This window comes from Ceratotherium simum, chromosome 5 (genome assembly GCF_057802395.1).
Source record: "Ceratotherium simum simum isolate JZ-2026a chromosome 5, ASM5780239v1, whole genome shotgun sequence".
Taxonomy (NCBI): domain Eukaryota; kingdom Metazoa; phylum Chordata; class Mammalia; order Perissodactyla; family Rhinocerotidae; genus Ceratotherium; species Ceratotherium simum.
This window is the reverse complement of record NC_141904.1, coordinates 20,818,069-20,842,042: the sequence shown is the minus strand read 5'-3', so window position 1 is coordinate 20,842,042 and position 23,974 is coordinate 20,818,069. Positions and strand designations below refer to the sequence as shown.

The window sequence follows — 23,974 nt, the reverse complement described above, 5'->3', positions numbered from 1 at the left end:
GTGTTTCCTCAGTTTCTTAGACTTAGAACATAGCCAGAAGAGGGGGAATCTTGCCGTTTTTTCACTGCACGGTAATATATTGCAAGCTCAACATGTGAACAGCAACTGTCGGGATGCAAAGAAGAACATTTGTCCCTAGGGAGATAGCAGAGAAAGCACCAAACTTCAAAGCAGAAAGCTAAATGACAGCACAGTGGCTGTGTAATATGAGCTGATGGTTAAGAAAAGTCCCCAGATAGGACCACGGCCATGTGCCAAATGGAGCAGATGGTAAGAGCTTCAAGGCCAGAAAGGGGAAGTCGAGGAGGCCTCTGAGAAAAGTGGGAACTTGGCCTTGGCCTTAACAGAGAGGTAGGATTTGGAGAGGTAAAGAGAAGGGAGGGGAAGCTGGAGGCAGCAGATTTGGAGCCTGAGTCTTGGCTTCATCAACATATGGCTTTCTGACCATAGTCAAGTGACTTTCTGAGGTTCAGTTTCCTCATCTGCAAAAGAGTCATGATATTATTACTGCAGCTGGGTCCCCAGGAAGCTGACTCAGAGATGAGGATCACTGTGCAGGGGGTCTGTGAGGGAGTATTCTTGAGGCCAAAACCTGGGAAAAGGAGAGGAAGGAAGCAATTGGGCACAGGGACATGTCAAGCTGAGAGGCGGTCTCGAGAAGCCTCCATGGACTCTACAGAGCGCTCCGAAGCTGGGATGGCCGTGCAGAACTGTGCTGAGTTGAAGCAAGAGGGCCAAGCCTTTACAACCCCAGGTCAATCAAGCACTGGATGTCGGCCACCCCAGGAAGGGACTGTGACTGAGCAGGATGTTCTCCAGCCAAATCCCCAAAGGGGCTGGCAACTATGGGTGGTCCACCAATGACACCCCTAGCAGCTGGGGACTACCTGCCAGCCTGCTGTGATGAGTAAGTGACATAATGCATGTAAAACTGATACAAGAGGCATTCTTGAAGAAACATCAAGTAGATTTGGTACTCAGCACTGAGGAGTAAAGAAGATAGCTTTTTATTCAAAAGGCTGTAAGGATGGGAACACAAGGGATGTGTTTCAGGGATACTGATTACATCAAGTTAATCATAGTTTTTTTTTTAATTTATTTTGAAAAATGTCAAGCCTATAGAAAAGTTGTAAGAATAGCACAATGAACACCTATATATGCTTTACCTAGGTTTGCCAATTGTTAACATTTTGCCATATTTGCATAATCTCTCTACATCTATCTATACAATATATGTATTTGTAAGTTATTATAATTATTATTATTACTGTGTAATTTGAGAATAAATTTTATTCATCATGATTCTTCACTCCTAAATATTTCAGTGTGTAGCTCCTAAGAACAAGGACATTCTCTTATATAACCACAATAAATGATTAAAGTAAGAAGTTTCACATTGATATATACTATTTAATATACCAACTGATATTCAGATTTCACTGATTGCCCTAGTAATATCCTTTAGAGCAATTGTTTTTTCTGATTCAGGATACAAACTGGGACCACATATTGCATTTTGTTGTTATGTCTCTTGGGTGTCATTTATTTTGGAACAGTTCCTCAGCTCTTCATTGTCTTTTATGATATTGACATTTTTAAAGAGTACAGGCCTGTTGTTTTGTAGAATATCCCTCAATTTGGGTTTGTCTGGTATTTCTTCATGATTAGATCCAAGTTATACATGTTTTATGGTATCCTATATAAGTGACACTATGTCCTTCTGAATTTTTAAAAAATTAATTTGGGGAAGTTATAGATATATATTATAAAAGTAGTCAGAATAGTATAATCAACCCCAACAGTCTCATCAACCAGCTCAACAATGATCAACTCATGGTAAACCTTGTTTTATCTCTACTCCCATCTGTTCTCCCGTGTTACTTTTAAGAAAGTCCCATTCTTCATATCTTTTCATCCATTAATCTTTCAGTAATATGTGAATTTTAACCTGCTCTTCGACATCTCCCCTTGGACGTCCATGTGGCATTTCAAGCTCAGGATGCCCCAAACTGAACTCTTGATTTCCCTACCAAACCTGATCCCTCCACAGCCTTCCCCATCGGTGCCTCTAAAGGCTTAGTGTGTGGTGGTTTAAGGTATCAGACAAATGGCTTCATCATCCCTATTGTGAGAAAGTGAAGCTCTGTAAGGATGTTGGGGAGCAATGCATGTGGTCACCATACTGCCATGTTTCTTCAAGTTCTCTCAGTGGGAGACCCTGAGGCTTAGTGAGCATTTCTATGCAGTCTCAGGCGTAGAGTAAACCCTAGCACAGTGGTCAGGAGGGAAGGTGTGGGCGGGGGGACAGCAACTGTGGGATTTATATCCCTGCTTATAGTTACTAGCGTGTGCCCTAGAACAAGTTACCCAACCTCTTTGTGCCTGAGATTTCTCAGCTGTAAAGTGGGGCTAATAATGGTTCCTGCGTCATGGGGTCGTGGTGAGGGTTAGCTGAGATCATGAATGTATGAAATGCACTTAGGATAGTTCCTGACACATAGTAAGTGCTCAACAAATGTTAACAACTTATAATAGACTCTCAATATACGTGTAGTTGCTCCTCTTGAAAAGCCCTGAGCCAAGAATCTGAAGGCGTTGGCATGTGTTAGTCTGCTAAGTGACATTTTGTACCTGAGGGCATCTGTGGACAAAGAAGCTGTCCGTGAAGACATTTATATACCTTTTTTTTTAGCATGCAAAAAGAAGTGCCAATTCTCTGGGAAAGTGTCATGAGGTTGTTGAGTATAAAAGCCAACACTTGGCGCCAACACTTGGCTCCCTGTCAAGGTCACTTCTTACTCCTACTGAGAGACCACTCTACAAATGAAACTCCCCTGCCGGGGCACAGGCGGCACTTGGCTCTCAGCAGTTGTTAGGTGGTACCACTCAAAGTCTTGGAATGTCAGCAGAATCACAAGAAATATGTATTGACTTCTCTGTGGCTGAGTAATTTCCATGTACATTTGAAGAGTGGTTGCTATTCATATATGGATGGATGGATGGATGGATGGATGGATGGATGGATGGATGGGCCTTTGTGGTTTCATGGGCTTCCTGAAGCCTCCACCCTCTGGGCAGGAGTCTCTGGTTTTCTGTTGAGAAGAGCTTTCTTTACCACCATGAGCTGGATTTGATTCCAAGCCTGGCTCTAGGCTTCCACTGCAGGCCAAAGAGGAGGACCTATGAAATGACAGCTGGTCGCCTTTCAGCAATGAGGGTAGTAAGTGACACGCTGTTATCAAGGAGCCAATCCTTTAACTCACACAGGCCAGGGCAGTGTAGCATGCCTCGAAGGGCTTGTTCAATCTGAATGAATAGTTCTCTTGGCCTTTATATGTCAAGTGATTTCACTAGTGTCCTGGGCCTTGCTACTTTAAGTGTGGTCCATGGGCCAACAGCATTGACGTCACCTGGAAGCTTGTGAGAAATGCAGCATCTCTGGCCTCTCCCCTCTTGAATAAGAGTTTTCATTTTAATAAACTCTCTGGAGATTCACATATATATTAAAGTTTGCGAAGCACTGAGTCAAGAGGACTTGCACTCTTAGAGGAGTTTGTTACCAGAGTATGAGTTGGGATTGACCTTAATAAAAGACAAATATTATATAAAATTATACTTATATAGTTATGTTTTTCTTTTTTTATTCACTTTTTTCCATTTTTTTATTAAAGAAAGTATAATTTATATCTGGAAAAACTCACCCTTTTTAGTATATAGTTCTATGAGTTTTTGCAAATGCATCAGTTTTTTATTTATATACAATAAAATTCACTCTTTTTGGTATACAATTCTATCAGTTTTGATAAGTGCATATAGTCATATAACCATCACCACAATCAAGATTATAAAACAGTTTTCTCACCTCCAAACATTCCCTTGTGCTCACCCTTGGTAGTCCATTGCTCCTGTCGCACCCTGCCCCTGGCAACCATTGATCTGCTTCCTGTCTCTATCGTTTTGCCTTTTCCAGAATATCATATAGTGGATTTATCACTTAGCGTCATAAGCCCCAGTTGTAACTGCATAGTAGTTGTGGATATGGATTTAGATCTGTGAATAGTCTTATGTTAGCTTAGTAGTTCTGAATTCCTTTATTCCCCACAGAATTGTCACAAGGAAAGCCAGGTTTTGGGTTAAAGTCTCAGACACCTCACGAGCAGTTGTCCCTAACGTTTCTGGACCCACAAAGCCTGCTGTTAGAGAGACTCACTACCCAGGACATTCTGAGGCTGAACTTCCGGTTTCTCTGTCAGGGACTTGTCAGGTTTTTGCAGTGGCCTAGAGGCCTTGTGCCTGGGGAGAATGGGGTAGGTGTGGCCTCCATTGTCTTGCTCACTGGGACAAAGTTCTAGGGATGGGATCCACCTCACTAAGACTCAGCCTGGAGAATGGGAAGCCACAGAGAAGGCCTGAGGGTCTGGGGGGAGCTTCTGAGCCCATGTCTCAGGTTGGAAGTTGATGCCCTAGAAAACATCTGAGCCCTAAGAAGTGTTCTTAATGAGAAGCAAGGGATCTCCTTGTGCTGACAGTAACTCTAAATCAATTCATGCAGAGGGTACAGGAAAAACAAAATATTTGTCTGCACGGATGTGTGTCTCCCTTTTGGGAACTACAGTGACATGTATATCAGGCTTCTTGAAGTTGTCCCACAGCTCACTGATGCCCTAGTCATTTTTTTAGGCTTTTTTCCCCCCCTTTCTGTTTCATTTTGGATAGTTTCTATTGCTATGTCTTCAACTTAGTTACTCTTTTCTTCTGCAATGTCTAATCTACTGTTAATCCCATCCAGCATATTTTTCATCTCAGACATTGTAGTTTTCATCTCTAGAAGTTTGATTTGAGTCTTTTTTATATCTTCCATGTCTCTGCTTAACATGTTCAGTATTTCCTCTAGCTATCTGAACAAGTAGAATATAGTTATAATAATTATTTTAATGTCCCTGTCTGATAATTCTAACATCTGTGTCATTTCTGGGTTGGTTTCAATTGATATATTTTTCTCTTTATTATAGGTCATATTTTTCTGCATTTTGCTATGCCTGGTAATCTTTGATTGAATGTCAGGCATTGTGAATTTTACCTTGTTGGGTGCCGGATATTTTTGTATTCCAATAAATAGTTTTGAGCTTTGTTTTAGGATTCAGTGAAGTTACTTAGAAACAGTTTGATCCTTTTAGGTCTTACTTTTGAGCTTTGTTATGTGGGACCAGAGCAGCAATTAAACTGTGGCTGATTATTGCCCACTACTGAGGCAAGACCCTTCTGTGTATTCTATCCAATGGCCAGTGATTTATCCAGTTTAGTAATAAATGTTGGTTTGGCAGATATGAAGAGGCACTATTCGTGGCCCTATGTGAGCTCCTAGAGCCATTCTCTCTAGCCCTTTTACCTCAGTAATTTCCTCTCATGCATGCACTGATCTATATTTAGCTGAATCATTACTTTCTATGTAAGTATATAGAGGTTTATTTGTTTCAAATTTTTATAAACTGCTTTTGTTTTATTACTTTTGTTTCTTAATTATGTAAAATGTTTCCATGAGTCTAAAGTCAAATCTATAAAAAGACATGTTTAAAGAAGACCAGCTTCTAAGGGGGCCAGGCCCGTGTTGTAGAGGTTAAGTTTGCGGGATCTGCTTCAGCAGCCCATGGTTCCCAGGTTCGGATCCTGGGCGCGCACTGACATACCGCTTGTCAAGCCATGCTGTGCGACGTCCCGTATAAAGTAGAGGAAAGTGGGGCCGACCCCGTGGCTTAGCGGTTAAGTGCATGTGCTCTGCTGCTGGCGGCCCGGGTTCGGATCCGGACGCCCACCGACGCACCGCTTGTCTGGCCATGCTGAGGCCGCGTCCCACATACAGCAACTAGAAGGATGTGCAACTATGACATACAACTATCTACTGGGGCTTTGGGGAGAAAAAAAAAAATGGCAATAGATGTTAGCTCAGAGCCGGTCTTCCTCAGCAAAAAGAGGAGGATTAGCATGGATGGTAGCTCAGGGCTGATCTTCCTCACAAAAAAAAAATTAAAAATAAATAAATAAATAAGTAAGTAAGTAAGTAGAGGAAAATGGGTGTGGATGTTAGCCCAGGGCCTATCTTCCTCACACACACAAAAAAGAAGACCAGCTTCTATCTTTGATCCCTTACCTTATTCTCTCTCTTCCCCAAATGAGAATCATTTTTTAAAAATTTTATGGCTTTTCCTTTCATTTTTTCAATATATACAAATAAAGGCATTCTCCATCCAACTTCTTAAGAAATTGGTTACATGTTACTCATACTTTTGTCTGCTTCACTTGGCAATATATTCTGGAGATTACTTCATAGTAGTATATAGCAATATACTTCATTCCTTTTTATAGCTTCCGAGTTCTCCTTTATGTGAATGTACCATTGTGTATTCAGCCTGCCCCCTAGATGGACATATGAGTTTGCCAGTCTTTAGCTATTACAAATAGTACTACAATGAATAGCGTTATGCATTAGTTTTTTGTTTGTTGTTTGTTTTATTGCCAGTTTATCTTTGAGATAGATTTTTAGAGGTGGGATTGTTTGGTCAGGGATAAATGCATATATAATTTTGGTAGGTATTTCCAAATGCCATTTTGCATCCCCACCAGCAATGTCTGAGTGCCATTTCTCCCGTTTCCCCACGGAGTGTGTTGTCAAACTTTTGATTTTATGTTTCATAGCATCTTCCTATATCTATCTATCTCTCTATCTCCCTATCTCCCTATCTGTCTGTCTGTCTATCTATCTATCTATCATCTATCATCTATTATCTATCTATCTCTTTTATAAATGTGGACTTTCACTGTGGGGTCTATTTTACTTGCTTTTTGTGTATTTGTTGGAATTTAGCAAGCTGTATTTACATAGCTCCCAGCAAACACACTTGAGAGTCAAGTACACAAAATGTCCCAAAGTCTAGGTTTGGACTGGAAGGAAAGAAGCCACTTTTGATCTCAGGTTTCAGCTGAGATTTTCAACACAGTTTACCAGAAATGTTGCTTGCTGGGAGTTAAATAGTGTTGCTTACATAAGTTAATAAAAAGTGATACTTTTTTTTTTTGTATTTAGCCATTTAGCCGATGATTTTTGTGTGAATTTTCTTAACAAGGTGGAGGGATTTGTGGTGCTCTAAATGCCTAACATGTAAGGGGAATCACTTTCCAGGGCTGCTGATTTTGGTGTCATCAGTCTTAGCTGATTAACACCTAGAGACCAGGCGTCAGTGTGGTGACATACAGCATCATGCCCAAATGGGTGTTGCTTCTCCTGTAAGTAGCATTCAGTACATAGTCTTTGTTGAAGAAGATGAGAAGAAGGGCGGTTCCCATGGAGCTGCCTAGGGCCCTGGTGTGTTCAGTGGGCTGCATTCAGGACTTTCCTGCACCAGCATGTCCGACACAGTGCATGCCATTCCAGTGCTCAAAACTGGTTTGTGTATTTGTGTGTGTGTCAAGGAGGCCTGTCCTTAACCAGATGGCCCTAGATCTTGTGTCAGCTGCTGTGGCTGCAGAGCCTTCCTTGAGTGCTGCAGGGCTGCGGAGAGTTTCCTGGCAATTTCATTGTTGAACTCTCATGTCAGCTGTTTGGAAAGTTCTTACCAAGGTCAGAGCACAGCCCCGGCGGAGCGCTGTGATGAGGGCTGAAGTCAACTATTTAGAGGCTGCAGAAGGCACAAGGAGGTTCTGTAAGTAACACCGAGGGCAAATGTAGTAATTGGCTCTGTCTTAAATAGCTGGCTCACAAGTTCTTGAAATTTTTCTTTCACTTGAAATCACAGGAAGACCTTGACTGAGGAAGGTCAAACTGAAGATGAGAAGCCCACGACCTCTATGGTCCTTCTCGTTAACCTGATATATAGTTCATGGTGCAGTGGCAATCACTTGTAAAAGTCATGGCGGAGCATTAAGCACTCGCTAAAAGCGTTTCCAAGATGGAGTAGCATGAGGTTTGTAATAATATCAGCTCCGGTTCTGAACTGGACCAAATCCATCGCGATGCTTATGTGGAGGGAAGCTTGCTCTCCTCTGTGCCAGGAGTGTGCTAAACCAGACACCCTCTGTCACATGCAGCTCTCACCACATACCCACGAGGTAGGCAAGACTCTCCATTTTATAAGTAAAGAGGTTGTACATCAGGAGGTTAAGAAATTTTCCTGCTGTCACACAGCTAGTAAGTGGCAAGACTATGTTTCAATGAGAAATCTGATTAATTTTAAAACCAGTGCTGGTAACCACTGCTGAGATGGGATTGTGACAGTGGGAGCCGAGTGACACAAAAGCCTGGGTCCCATCAGGAACTCTAAAGGAGACTTTTAATTACCACAAACCTTCCACATGCCTGGCATCAGCTCTGGAACCTACTTGTTCTCATTTGGTGGTCATAAGTACATGCCAGCCCACTTTAAATATGGGGATTCTGTGATAGAGAAAGGCTAAGTAAAACACCCAAGGCGAAAGCTAGCAGCTAGGCTCAGTCCCTGCTGCCAAGTTCTATGCCCTTTCACATGCTTGTCTGAGTTGGTGGGTATTTGGTATGTGTATTTTGACAGCATCTCATTCTCTCAGCCCAGGCTTCTCCTTTATCATATATATATATTTGATATATATATCAAATATATATATATTTAATACAAAGAACTTACTATTTCAGGGTTTCCGAGTGCTTTATAAATAAAGTTCATGCTATCTCACTGATTGAAATAACCCTTCAATGGAGAAATAGATGAAGTGATGGTTCTTTTCTCCTCCACGTTCCAAATCTCATTGAAAAGGTGTCAGTTATGCCTCCAACATTCCGTTTCTTTAATAAAAGGTCAGTGTCAGGCAGCACTTCTGAAGGAACTGCTGATTGAAACCAGCATTTCAATTTCAAAACAACAACAAAAGCTTGTAGGAAGGGAGGAAGGCTTGGTGACCAGCAAATAAGGGCTCTTTGCCCAAAGAGCAGCAGTTCTAAATTTACGTGTAAGGTTTGGGAGCGCCTTTAAAGAGCCGGTCAGACTGCTTACTCAGCGCCCTCCAGGTCTGCGATCAATTAATGTGCGTTTCCTGGGAGTCGGTTAGGTGAGAGGTGCTAAGTGTTCTGAGGCACGAAGGGAGACACCTGACACCCTTGCTGGGGAGACTGGACACCTGAAGTGTGATTCTCAAGACTGGGGGTGGATGCCAGGTGCCACCTGAGTGGAGCCGACACCCAGGAAGTTCAGAGGAGGGGCCCATCTCTTCCAAAGGGATGGACAGATCTGTGCACTGCTCGGATGACACCTTCTCCCTCAAATGGACCTATGGTATCTGGTTCCCGGCCCAGGAATGACTTAACCCCCTTCTATGAAGGCGAGGCTCAGCCTCATGACTGTAACCTGCACGTCAGCCAGCTTGTCCCTGCCCCTCCAGGTCTAGGCAACTTCGGCTCAAGCCCTAAGTCCATGTCCTGTGGTAGCTCCCAGCCCTTCCCAAGACTTCTGCAAGTCCCTGGGTGTTGTGAATATCTCTTCTGTCTGATTGTCTCCATTCTGTACCATATTGCTCTAGACTGAAAACCTGGCCTCTTTATCCATTTTCCCTAATATTCCTCCTCTTGCAAATCATTTTTGAGAGCACTAGACCTTTTTGAAGATTTGGGAACTGGTGATAAAAGCTTCATGTCACAAGGACTGAAGAAACTTTAAACTAACAAAAAGTGCTCTTTAGCCACCTGTTACAGGTAAACACACTGGAAAGCAGGCTCTGAGATGATTTTCATGCGGAAGTTTCCCATGTGGGGGCGGCTCTCTGGGTCCACACATGTGGAGGGGAGGGAAGGAAGCAGGACTGGGCAGAGGGAGAAGTCGGACTGTGGTACCATCTCAGCGGGGCCTTGTCAAGTGCACGGATGTGCTGAAGCTGAGATGGCCTTGCAAAGTTGTCCCAAGTTGGCTCGAGGGGGCTGAGCTTCAGAGCCCTGCACGCACCTGTCACTGGCTGTAGGAACTCAGAAAGGGCCGTGAGCCCTGGTGTGGCAGCTCTTCAGCTGAGCTGAGGGCAGTTCCCAGAGAGGGCTGCCAGCTGATGGCTGCCTGCCAAGGCCACTCCCAGCAGCTGGGGAATGAGACTTCATTCCTGAAGGGGGATCTTGGGGTACAGCCCAAAGTCCACTACACCCCCCAGCATCTCCATCCTAGTTTTGTGGCATCTGTTGCTTTCCTCCCTTTCTCAGGAGCAAAATAAAATGTGCTCATGCCAGGCACCTTAGCCATTCCTCCACTTCTCTGGCTTTTGCTCACATCTATGCCCTCAGGATCTCACCTTCCCCTGAAAAAGTCTTCTCTAGATATTTTTTTCTAAATAGTGTTTGTGTGTGTGTACCAGCTGACACTTAACACATTTGTACCCTAATTCCATTTGTTCCCTTTCGATAACAATGGGAGGCGTCAGAGGTGCATTGCTGTAATGAGCGGAACGTGGATTTTAGAATCTGAACCACCTGGGCTTGCACCATGGCTCCTCTTCTTACTCTGTGGTCTCAGACAAGTCCCTTTGCCTCTCCAAGTCTCAGTTTCTTCACCTGTAAAGTGGGGGACTCATTACCACAAAATCTTCTATTAATAGTGCTCTATTTAGTACCAAGTGGGCACCCAGAACTACATGCTGGATGCCTCCTTCTCACACCTGTTTCTCGACCCTTCCAATTGCCATTCTACAGCCCCTAGCTTTAGGAGTTGCTGGCTAATTGACTGTGAAAACACTTGTTCTGTCAGTTTTTTTACTACATAAATTTGAAATCCTGCTTCCAAGTGAAAGATCCTAAAGAGGACCCTCTAGCTAGTGTCAACTGCAAAACAGATGTCTGGGGCCGGGAGTGGGGGCAGGTGGGCGACAAGCTCAGAGACTTCTTGGGCAATGTTTACATTCACGGTGCCAGGACGTCGTCAGTCGCCTGGTGTCTCCTGGTTATTCTTCCTTGTTCACAGTTATTTTTTCTTCTTAAGAAATAAGAAAATCAAATAAATTATAAGTTTTTGGTTTCCATTAGGACCATGCCTGACTTGTAGTAAACTTGTACTTTTCCCAGCTGGGGGAATAGGCATTATTTTGAAATAATTAAGCATGTTTATGATAAAATTATAATAAATGAACACAGCTGTTCCTATATTATTTTGAAATATCTACAATCTGTTTGGTGCTGAAAACCCTAAACACCACCAGGTAGTGCAGGTTAAGTAAGAGGTCTCATATTTATTGCTCTCTTCATTGAGTTTTGACTCTAATAGTTTTCTATTTGCCAAATTTTGAAAAGAAAATCAGCATCCAGCCTGACCCCTTCAATTCCCAGCCATGGAATAAACTGTTGCATTTGGGCTCCCAACTCTTAGGACCTTAGAAGAAGGCAGGCTCCCTCTGACAGTACAGTGTGGAGATATTGGCAAAGAAATACAGTCATGTGTCACTTAATGACAGGGATATGTTCTGAGAAATGCATTGTTAGGTGATTTCATCGTTGTACGAACATCATAGAGTGTATTTATACAAACCGAGATGGTACAGCCTACTGCACACCTAGACTCTATGGTACTAATCTTATGGGAACACCATCAGATAAGTGGTTCATCATTGATGGAAATGTTGTTATGTGGTGCATGACTTTGTAATCTAAACAAACGTTATTTTGGAGTCTTGATAAGGTGGGATAGATTCAGGGAGTCACAACTGTCCTTCTTAAGCCCCTCTGGGTGTAAGGGGCATGGGCAGGCAAGTCATCCTTGTGCAACCTGGCTGTGCAAAGGGAACAGCCAGAAGCACTCTGGGTGGAGTCAAGTATAGAGTAATGGGCAAAATCTTAGAAAAATTGGACTAATACTCGAGTCATGGTGTTTTAACTCCATGTGAAAGAGAAGGTGTGTTCTGTCCACCTGGGCTGACAGAAGCCGGGCTGGCTAGATAAGTAACCTTGTGGGAGCGGGCATGCGCTTTGGTGAAGCCAAGGAGCATTCAACAGATGCCTCTGGGACAAGAGGGTCTAGACTCTGTCGTGGAAATGAGGCTGAAATTTGACCTCTTGATCTGCTTCAAGGCTGGTCCAGGGATCTTTGTTGTAAGCCCAGTTCATCAGAGATTTTTGAGGACTACATTGTTGTTCCTTGACTAAAGCACCAGGTAATACCTAAGTCATCAGAGTATACCAGACATGCTATTCTCCCCTTGCCAGACTGGGACGGGCCATGGATTTGACCCACTTGCCACAAGTCCTTCAACTTTCCAGATTCCAAACAGAGCTGGCCCACCTTGGTCTAACTCCAGAGCATTCTGATTTGTGCTCCCTCTTGGCATTCAGGCCTGGAGAAACCTATTATGCCGTAACACCCTGTGAGGAAGGTGAGAGCTTTGCTTCATCTCCACATTCTCTGCCTTTTGCCAGAGGTATCTGCTATGGTCTGAATATTTGAGTTCCCACAAATTTATGTTGAAATCCTAACCCCCAAGGCAATGGTGTTAGGAGGTGGGGCCTTTGGGAGATGATTAGGACAGGAAGGTGGAGCCCTCATGAATGGGATTATAACAGAAACCCCAGAGAGCTAGCTTGCCCCTTCTGCCACATGAGGACACAGTAAGAAGATGGCCGTCTATGAAGAAGCAGGCTCTCACCAGACACCGAATCTGCCAGGACCTTGATCTTGGACTTCCCCACCTCCAGAACTGTAAGAAATAAATTTCTGTTGTTTCTAAGCTATCCAGTTTATGGTATTTTGTTATGGCAGCCCAAACAGACTAAGACACAGTATCCTTCCCTCTGGACATGACACAGAATTACATGCTTTCCAGTTTCCTGCCATAGAAATCATCTTGAACTCTTTGCTGTTCAATCTTCAAAAACCTGGTTGTGAGGAACCATATTTATGAAAGATTGCTGGAAAGAGATGGATACCACCCATTTGTCTCCATCTTCTAAATCTCACCACTGGATCCACTCATTCCATGACCATGAATTTGGGGGTGGGGGCTCCCCTCCATCTTCTTGCTCTCACTTCTAATTGTCCTGAATGTACTCTGATGTCATGCCATTGATTTGCATTAAGGGACATGACAAGAGATGGTCACTGTAAATTCATTGTCATCGTCATCCTCTGTATTATAGTGTGTTGTCAGGACTTCATCCTCCACAGCACAGTATTCTTTTCTCTCAGGTCTCAGCATCTGGGAAACTATGTTTCTCCTGAGCAACTAGTTTGCTTTTAATCCTAGGGCTTGGTTTGGTGAACATAACGATTGTTTTCTTCTTTGCTTTGGCCACTAGGAATCATAGAATCAAATTTGCCTCTCCTCTCTAAAATTATACGGTATATATTACTACGTGTTGATCTTACACTTAGATTATTACTTTCCTGACTTTATTTTCCCTTCACCCTGGTTTCAATGAATTATTATTGTTATTTTTGTGTGTGTGTGAGGAAGATCAGCCCTGAGCTAACATCTGCCAATCCTCCTCTTTTTGCTGAGGAAAACTGGCCCTGGGCTAACATCAATGCCCATCTTCCTCCACTTTATATGGGACACCGCCACAGCATGGCTTGACAAGTGGTGCTTCGGTGCACGCCTGGGATCCGAACCGGTGAACCCCGGGCCGACGCGGCAGAGTGCGCTGACTTAACCGCTTGCGCCACCGGGCCGGCCCCTCAATGAATTATTTTAATATTCTTTTAGGCTCCTTCAAATGCTTTGTGAAATGAGAGGGTATAAACAAATAAGTTAGTAGATAAATAAATAGCAGAACTATAAAATGGGGATGAGAAGTGTTCTCTGTTCCTTCCCAGACTAAAGCAACTCACAGTACTCATCAGAAAAATCACATGTATTAGTTTGCTAGGGCTACTATAACAAAATGTGACAGACTGCATGACAAACTACAGAAATTTACTCTCTCACAGTTTTGGAGGCTAAAAATCTAAGACCCAGATGTCAGCAGTTTTGATTTCTTTTGAAGCCTCTCTCCTTGGCTTGCGGACGGTCACCTTCTTGCTGTGTCCTCTTCACATGGTCTTTTCTCTATGTGCATGCATCCCTCGTGTCTCGCCATGTGTCCAAATTTTCTCTTCTCATAACGATACCAGTCTTTTTGGATTAGGGCCATCCTAAAAGCCTCATTTTAATTTAATCACCTCTTATAAGGTCTTGTCTCCAAATACAGTCACATTCTGAAGTGTATTGTGGGTTAGGGCTTCAACATATGAATTTGGGGGGTACGATTCAGCCCACAACGTCAGGTGTTTTCTTTATCTGAGATGCGATTACTTTCTTATGGCTTTTTCTCCCCTGGTCCTGAGAGGCAGGTACAAGTCTCTGAAAGTCACTTGCATGTATCACGATGGTACGTAAAATATCTCCCAAAGGACCTCTAACTGGGGAACAGAGATGGCTGAAGGAATGTCCTGAGCTGTGGTTTGCCACCCTTTTTGCTTTGTGTCACCTGTGCCAGACAGCAGGACAAGCCTGACACACTCCCTTTGGGAATGTTTGTCCACTCCTGTGCCTAGCTCTGGGTTCTAGGTGGTGTGCATTTCCCCGCCTGCCACGGCACCTCAGCCAGGGTCTCAGGAACTGCTGGTCCAGGGCACACAGTGAATTCCTGAAAAATCCTTCTCAGCGTACTGAGTGCTCCCGGCATTCATTTGGTGTCGTCCAGAGTCTCTCGGTATCACAAACCTCAGGGCTGCTGACCCCACTGTCAAGGTTCAGCACAGTGTGGAGAGGCAGAGGGAGGGCATGCCATGTGTGCCCTGCCGGTCATCCCAGACAGGGTGAGAACTCAGGTTTCTCAGTAGCTTTTCTGTGAGTCGAATTGTCCAGATTCTTGATTTTAGCAGTTAAAGAGTGGGCCTTTGCTTGAAAGCACACAACTACTGAGAGGGTTTTCCTGGGATGCCTGGAGAAAGCCAACTCATCACCCAGGGCTCTCTGCAGATAAGTCACACCAGACACAGGAGTAGATCTTCCCCAGCAAGTCAGGGGTGGCTCAGCCCTTTTTTGCAAAGTTGATTCTGCTGTAGCTTTGGAGCCCTGCCCTAGTTCTCGGTCATAGGCCTAGCCTTGATGCGGGCGGCCCGGGCAGGAAGCTGAGCTCGTGTGCAGTCCTGTCTTACTCGTGTCAAACTGTTTGCACCCTCACCAATGTCAGGGCAGAAATGAGATGACAAGAGGAAGTTCACACAAGGCAGGGTGCCTCTGCTCTTGCCTCATCTCACAAGAGGAAAGAAGAAAGGATCATTTTGCAGTATTTTTGTCGGCAGCAGTGCTCTGATCCCAGGAAACTATGATGTTCACCAAGGAGAAAAGCAGAGAACCAGCTGAGATTGGAGAGGAGGAGGGCAGGTGAGAGAATGTAGCTCACAGAAGCACAGGCTGATGCCCAGGCCAAGGGCTCTGTCTCCTTTGTCTCTTGCTCAAGTCATTGTTTCTTGGACAATTGTCCATTAGTGTTCTGGGCCCAGGGTTGCTGCAGTGCTACCAAATTCTCTGGATCTCCACTGAGCACTTGATGCAGGAGCCTCAGAACAGGCTGTAGACATGTACCCAGATTTCTAAGAGTCTGCCCAACTCTATAAGATCAGAGAACTGCTCACCAGAGAAGCCAAGAACTTCTCCATCTGTCTTCTTATCCTGCACCTCTTATTTAGAGATCAAGAATAGCTTTCCAGTTTACATCAAGTTCCAAGAAATATGGACCAAACCCTCAATAAGCAAGTGTTAGTTCTTGTTGCCATCAGTGGCATTTACTGAGCCCCTGCTGTTTGCAGAGAATGATAGAGTGAAGAGAGAAATAGCAGACACAGTCTTTGCCTTTGAGAGACTGAAAATCTACTTCATTTAAAAATTTATTTATTCTCTAACTCTTTGTCAAAAGGATTTGAAAATCGAGTTAGCAGCTGACACATATGAATAGCATGTTTTGCTGATCAGAGCTTCCCTCTAACACTTGAGAGAAGTTTATGTAATCTATTTTTACATCAAATGCAATATACAATAAGGCTAGTAAAATAATATAAATAGAAAATGAAGATCAGAGAGAAACTGAGGAAGTCACTGTTTGACCATAGTTGCTGTGGCTGAGCGTACAGTTTGGCTCTGAGCTGCCAGGAGGCCAAGTCAAAAAAGGGAAGTGTGATACAATTCCTAGTTCTCATTATCAGGATTTGAATGTGCTACCTGTTCCTCAGGAAGACAGAGCTTCTCACGTGGTGTTTTACATAGAGCATATTGAGTGAAGTCACATCCTCAACAATCCTTCTGCAGGAGATGCAGATGTGAATTTCATAAAGGTGGCTTCTTTGGTGATGGAAAGCTGTCCTATGATGAACTAAACCATGTATAGTCTTCTAAGGGTCTAAACTCTCTTCAAAAGTAAAACTTAGAGTATTTTCTAGGGAATTTACAATCTGTTGATTTTAATTAGAATTAAATGTTTGCTTCTCACTTTTTTAAATTAAAAATATGTGACCCTTGACGAAGGGGTAAGAGCAAAACTAAAGGCAGATTTTGATTTAAATTCTCTGTGGAATAAATGACAGGGACACCCTTGGCTGATTTGATGAGTATGTTTCCCTACTGCCATGCATTAATTAACTAACAGTGTTTTGACTTTCTATTTTTATGGTCAACTCCTAATCAATGAGTGTTGAAGTACAATCACCATTATAGACGTTCTAAGAAAAGCAGGACGCAAAATAACATCCATTATTGATTAGTAACTCAATATGGAGCCTCATCAGCCTTCAGTGAGGGGTTCTGCTGGGTTGGTTTGCCCATGTTCAGGCAGTAGAATCTTATCCATAATGGCCAGGAAGGCCTTAATATAATAAAACCTGGAGGGGTTTCTTAAATCAGAACTGTCTAAAAACATCTTAAGGATTTGTTGAGTGTGATCAACTTTACCCTCTGGCATGTGAACAATTTATGAGTACAGAATATAAAAACAAATTCTGATGGCTAAATGTACAGGGGCAAAGGACGAGAGGGAGTGAGCACAATAAATTTCCACTTCCTTCTCTAAGAATTGGGGATTATCGTTTTACAGTATGACTTGTCTAGTCTCATCTAGATTTCTCTCCTCCTTGTATGGCACACATTTTGCTGGTAGTCTTCTGCACGTTCTGAACTGGGATGCTCTGTTCTTTGTATGAGGGCCCTTTTATAATTTGCAGAAGTTATTTATATTTGCATCTGAGGATTCTCAAGATTCAATTTAAGTGCAATGACTATTGGCTGGTTTTTGTAAGTAATGTACCCTCTAATGCACTCTGTGAAATGCTAGGTGCTACTTACTTCCCCTGAATGCTTTCTGCTGTTTGTTTGGCCAGTAGCTCTCTCTAATATCAGATTTCTTGTTCTCTGTGTGAATATTCTGCCTGCCATGGTATTGGAAAAAACATATTAAAACTCATTGTTATACATTCTTTCCCAATTGAGTCTTTGGGAGAACCCAAGCAACACAAGTTAGGCTCTGAAGTTACTTGGGTTACTTATTAAAAAAGTCATTGGCATAAAAAGAATCATTTACTAGTTGAGATCCAGGCTAAAATGGATCTCCCACTGTCAGAAGCATGGACGCCATGACACTTGCTGTGAGACACCGTAGAACAACCTCCTTTCCCCCTGCCTGCATTAGCCCAAGAAGGTGTTCTCATTAAACACAACTCCCAGACAATGAGGTTTCACTACCCCCCAAATCACACCAAGATTCTTCATAGACTAGGATGTTTGGGTGCAAGCCAAATGCTTTCTAATTTTTGTGTGTGTGACGCTCTTATCTGCCTAAAGGGAAGAGCAGAATGAGTGGTGAGTAAATTAAGAGAGGAGTCTTTTGTCAGACAGCCTGAAGAGCATTATAAAGAAAACTCCCCTCATGTTCAGAAATGTGAGGGTGAAACATTGTATTTTGAAAGGCAGATGTGATTATATGATTTCCTTATTGCATCTTGTCCATAGAAAAAAGATACTGAGATGATTTAGACAGGATTCTTTGTCTGGTTCATTGCTGATTCCTCAGCACAAAGATTAGGTTACTCAATAAATAACAAATGGATGAGAGAGAGGATGAATGAATGAAATATGAGGGCATTAAAAAATGGGTTTCTTTCTCACTGCATTCTCTGAGTCTCCAAAAGGTTGCTCACTAATCTATAGTAATCTCCTAGGTGGATTGTGATTAGGCTTAAGGAAAATGGGCTTTAGGGGCGGTTTTCAGAAACCCATAGGTTTGTTTTCTCCAGATAACGTGTAGGGCCGCAGTGAGAAGCAGGGTTTTCATGTGATACTTGATAACGAGGTGTTTATGGAAGACAGTGGGGCCTTAAAGACAAGTTCTCAGGACTAGGTGGGGAGACATTTTGTAGACAACATCACTGATGAATGATTTAGCTATTACCTTCTAAAGATTTTATGTTTTTTAAATCTCTTGCATCTCAGATTTTTTTATTTTTACTTTTACTTAGTACCTGACAAATATTCTTTCAAACTTCAAAGTGAAAAGCAATGTCAGAGCCTCTGGAATTTGCACCTTTTGAGTGTCAGCTGCAGTGGGATGTGTTTCTTGACTGCTTCTGAACATCAATAGAAGAAAGTACAGTGTGTATCTGTGCAGAAAAATGACAAATACAGGAAAAGACAGCAGTTATATAACAACATAATGTGGCGTCTCAAGCAGTTTGCGTCACCCAAACTGTGCTCTAAAATGATGTTTCATTTTTTTTTAAGCTGCCTGTTGTCAATGCCCTTGATGGAATGGCTGTAAATATGCAGTGCAGTTATTTGCTTCTAGCTCCCCAGCATGAGCATCACAGAGCTTCTTCCTAAGCCATGTTTGGCGGGAAGGAAATATCCACTGGGCCTGTTAACTGTTTTTCCCCCTCCCATAAACTCCACTGTGGATCAGTAGGTTCCTTTGTTTACGTGCGTCCAGAACTGTATCAGCCTTGGGAAGTTGGAAGCCTGGAACTTCTAAATCACCTCTGTGATTTGCCAGCTCTGTAGCTTTGAGCAAATTGCCTAAACTTCCTGAGCCTCTCTTTCCTGCTCCATAAAGGGAAGCAGGAAAAGATACTGGGGAAGATAAAGGGAAAGATACTGTTGCCTAGTCTCATTTGTTTATTATAAACCTTGAATTAAATGCAATAAAGCATACAGAAGCACACTGTTGTACTCCCTGGTGTTGGCTGAATATTGATGAGTGAATAATGTTTAGGAAAATGCATGATTATCCAAGAGCAGAAGTATTAAAAAATGTGCTAGGGCAGCAAATGTTTGCCACTGGGAGGGACACTCTAGACCAGCACTGCATAGGATATCATTGGAGGGTATAGTTCTTGCAAACATTTGGTGTGTGCACATCAGTAAGGTCTAGTGATAAACGTCCTAGAGAAGATAATGATTTAGCAAAAGATGTAAACTACTGACTATTGTTTTAGACATCTACTGGCTAATTCAGTGGAAGCCCACAAAGGCTAGAGATGTTTTGAACTTATTTTTTATTTTAAAGAACTGGTTGGCTTAACTTATCTTGGGAAAATATTAGAACCTGTCATAATTCCAGGTAGAGAAAAGCTCAGAAATTAACCAGATCACAGTCACCTAAGAAGTTATGTTTTGCCCATAAAATTTTAATCACCTGAGAGAAGGCACCTAAAGCCAAAACGGGGAGGGGGGGCTTGGATGAGGATGTGTGATTGCCCTGAGATGTTAGGAGCATGGTTCTTGGAGTCAGGGAAACCTAGGTACAAACTGTGACTCTTTGTCACTGAACAACAATATGATCTTGAACAAGTTGCGTTACCTCTTTGAGATTTAGTTTTACCATCTGTAAAATGTGGATGACAATGCCTGTTTCCCAGGGTTGAAATAATTAGATAACATGTGTTGATTAGCACAGTGCCAGGAATGTGGGAGAAGCCTGTGAACTGTAGTCACTTTTATTCCCCTTGCCCCCAATGGCGTCCTCCTTCTCGTATCAGAATCACTACCTGCCACACTGATGACTGTGTCCAGCTGCTGTTTTTCTCCTACATGAGGACCAGAACAGGCTGACTGGGAATGCACAGGGCCGAAATTGTGAAAATTATAACAGTTCTCCTGCCTTTGAGATGGTGTAGCATACGCCTTCCTTGCCCATTGACCCTTACATTAAGGCTGGGGACAAGCAGTGTAGCTGTGAGCCCATTTTACAGATGAAGGGAACATCCTCTAAGCTTCAACCTGTGTTACAGAACAGACCTAGCATCCACATCTCCTGAGTACCAGTCTCGGCAGTGTGGGGTCTGGGGTGGATGTGGGCTCCAGAGATCCTTCCTCTGAGGAATCTGCTCATAGCCTGATGCTGTTTCTTCAGAAGATACTGAATATCTGTTGAATGAATGTTCAGCCAACTCAGCCTCATAACTAGCTTCTAGATCTGTCACAAGCATCACAAACTCAAGTTGATCCCTGCTAATCTAGAATAGCAGTGAGGGTGATTCAGCCAATAGTCTCAGAACCCCTGTGGCACCTAGAGTGCCTGTTTCAGATGGTTTAAATAGGAAGAAGAAAAATTAGAGGCAAGGGAAGTAGACAGGAGACAAGACATAGGAAGTTTTTACAGTCCTCACTGTGTTCTAGACAAAACAGCACATCTGAAAATTTTTATATTTCTGTGTTTCCATGTATGTAATCTTTCTGTTTGAAACCAGCACAAACAAAAGGATCTTAGGAATTTGCATGACCAGGACTGTACAACACTTGGTTGCTTTTCTCCTACAAAGACAGTAGCTCTTTAGTACAAAGCCTGGGTGATAGTTTTGCCCCCTGGATTAACCTCTGAACCAAGCAGCCTTTCAACACTGCTTTTCCAAAAAAGAAACGAATTGGCAGGTCTTTTTCACTCATTTAAAAGGTTTTCAAATCAAGATACATTTACTTTTTAGGCCACTTTACAAGGAAATAACTGTCAGCTGCCAACTTAACAAGGCTGGCATTTATTCTTGTAATGACGTATAATTTTCATCTAACTGTACCTGGGATTCTCGTTGTGAATCTCCAGATTCATCTCCAGAAATCGCTCTCATTGCTTTCTTCCAATTTCTCCATCCAAGAAAGCGTGTGTGTGTGTGTGTGTGTGTGTGTGTGTGTGTGTGTTGCATTATGGAAGTCAAAGTGTAGAATCCTGTAACCACCATCTCACACCACCTCACATCCTATTGATCCTATTTACTGTTAGAGCATGAATAGCGGTAGATGGATGTGGAAGCTCATGGAACACCCATCGAGAGATATAGGTTCTCTTGTGCTCATCTTTCATGTTCCAAATAAGGACCAGGTAGTTTAACCCACAGCTGACTTAATATCAAATTGCACAACAAATTTTATAAGAAAATCTTCTGTGCTTAGAGAATGTTATGTCTTGGAAAGGAGTCCTGCCTAGCCTTTCTTAACATGTCTATCAGTCAGGGTCCTGTTAGGAGAAAGAAACCACACCAATTATTTAATGGAGAGAATTCAATATAGAATTGTTAAGCAGTTATTAGGGAAGCAGGGAGAGTAAAAGGAAGAGTTTGGGACTAGAAAACTTAGAGGCTTGGAGGAGGGGCCCAGAGAGCAGACTCAGACCTTCAGGGAGGGGCCCCTGCTTGGCTCTGCTGCTGGCTCTGAGCTTGGAGGAGGGGCTTCGTGGGGTCGTCCTCAGATTTCGGAGGAGAGGCTGCCTGCCTCTGGTGCTGGTGTCTCTGAGGGGAAACGATGGAGCTGGGTCTGCAAATGTTGGAGAAACTGCAAACTGGATTCAGCTATTGCTGGCTGGAAGACATGTTGTCGACATGACATTCACTGGAACTGAAGGTCAAGTCCCTTTTTTCTCCTCCTGCCTTCCTGTCTCCCGCTAGCACCCCCAATTGATAGAACCTAATAGGGAGCAGTGGGCAAAGCTAAAATATGGTCAGCAGAGTCTTGGACCCAGCATCACAAGGTCGAGAACAGAAGAATGGGTTTGGAGCTTAGTAACTGGCGCAAGTTGCCAGCCGGCCCCACCTCAAAGGCATTCTCGAACCATGGTATGTGCTTTGTGCTTCTCCATGAAACTTGAGCAATTCCTTTAGCATCTTTGGTGGAAAAGAGCCTTAACATTCAGTTGTCCTGGGACAGGCCTCTCTCAGCTTCCCTGTTTGTATGTCTTTTGACATCAGTACAGATGCATAAAGATTCTTATGGCTTTCTTTGTGTGTATATGTAAAAATAACTCAAAAAGCTGTTTGTTTTCTTTCGTACACCAGGTAGACAGTTTTGTGGTTATTATAAACATATGGTTGAAATAGCCTAATTTCTTGAAAAAGGAAAGAAACATTATGCCTCTCTGATTTTCTACTCAAATAGAACTTTTTAATGCAAATGAAAGCGTGACTCAAGCGTAAAAACAACCTAATTGCTAATCATCATATTTTTTAATGGTCCCTAATTAGAGCAAATTTAAAGTGAATACAAGCATATTATAAACTTTTCTCATGGATCTTTAATTTGTATCTATCACTTATAAAGCTAGTTCTGTACGTCCCCCCAGGCGTTAGAGGAACACACCACTCACTCACATTGAACCCATTTGTTAAATGCAAACACCTTTCTTGGGTGTAGACACAGACGAGGCATTCAACAGCTTCATCAGGGGACAAAGTTCTCAAGACCTGCGCTATTCCGAGTCTTGTCCTTTTGCTTATGTTTTGAAAAGAAGAACAAGCATTAACTAGTTTTCCTAAGGCTCCAAGCCTGAGCTCTTGCCGGTATTTTGAGCGTGTGTCTGTGTGTTTACTGGTATCTCCCTGTCTCTCTATCCTTAGGCAGTAGCTGAGAGAGGGAAAATCGAGGTATGCCAGCATCAAACACTGTCTGGCTTGGATCAGAGAGGGGAAAAATGTTCCTTTCAACTTCAGCTTGTGAATTTTTAAAGTTAGCGTTTGCGCTTCCCTTGATTTGCAAGGACTGATGGCAGAGAAATCATCACACGGCAAGAATTAGACGTGAAAAAGTCCTGGTTCCTAAACATATATTAACGATTCTAGCTTTGCTGGAATGTAACACTTCAGAAAACATTTCAGTGGAAAATGGGAAGTTTGTAGAAGAGGTTTAATCCCAAAGGAAGTTGAGATGCTGTAAAGCCTGCGGTGGAACTACTTGAAGGCTGGGCCTTCAGGCAATAACTCCTGTTTTGTTCTTCACATCTGATATAGAAAATACTGGAGTGAGGCCTCAATCCCGCCAGCTGCAGGTTGTGGGTCCGCTCAGGCCTGAACCTCAGGCAGGCAATGGCCACTTAAACCTGGGACAGTGTCGGCAGCACCAGATGTTACGTCAATCAAGGAAATGTTGGAGGACCCTGTGTGACAGAAGTTATTACAAAATTTTGGAGATGAAGCAAATAGAACATGATCTGATTTCAAGATAAGAGTTCCTGCAAGAGTGGGAAAAATAAGCATAGGTGGAAAGTTGTGTGTGTTTGGTCCTGATGCTGGTGTGGGGAAGCAGTCATGACAGACTGGGCCCGCTCATTGATTTCATCACCTTGTAACTTTTGCAGGAGGCATTCTTGGCTCTCAAGAGCAATGCTCATAGCCCTCCCCCCTGATTAGTAATGCGCCTGCCTGTTGTTTCTGGCAGAGGGCTTTGTCAACTGAGTCCTGTTCCTCAAAGTGTGGCCCCAGACCAGCACAGCATCACTTGGAAACCCATTAGAAATGCAGAATCTCAGGCCCCAACTCAGACCTCCTGAATCAGAGTCTGCATTCAGGGGAGTCCTGTGCCCAGGAAGATTAGACACACATCCAGTGTCCTCTCCAGTCTGTCTGACTCACCCTACACTGCAGATTCCCATGTGTTCCCACAACACTCTGCTTCCAACTTTTTTTCCAGCTTTATTAAGATAGATTTGACGTATAACACTGTGTAAATTGAAGGTGTACAACGTGATGATTTGATATACGTA

General features: G+C 43.0%; 1 protein-coding gene across 1 annotated transcript in view; it reads left to right on the top strand.

Moving 5' to 3' along the window:
• The window catches only part of NEK11 (NIMA related kinase 11), a 233,818-nt gene that overhangs the window by 188,840 nt on the left and 21,004 nt on the right, over positions 1–23,974 (top strand). The window lies entirely within an intron of this gene.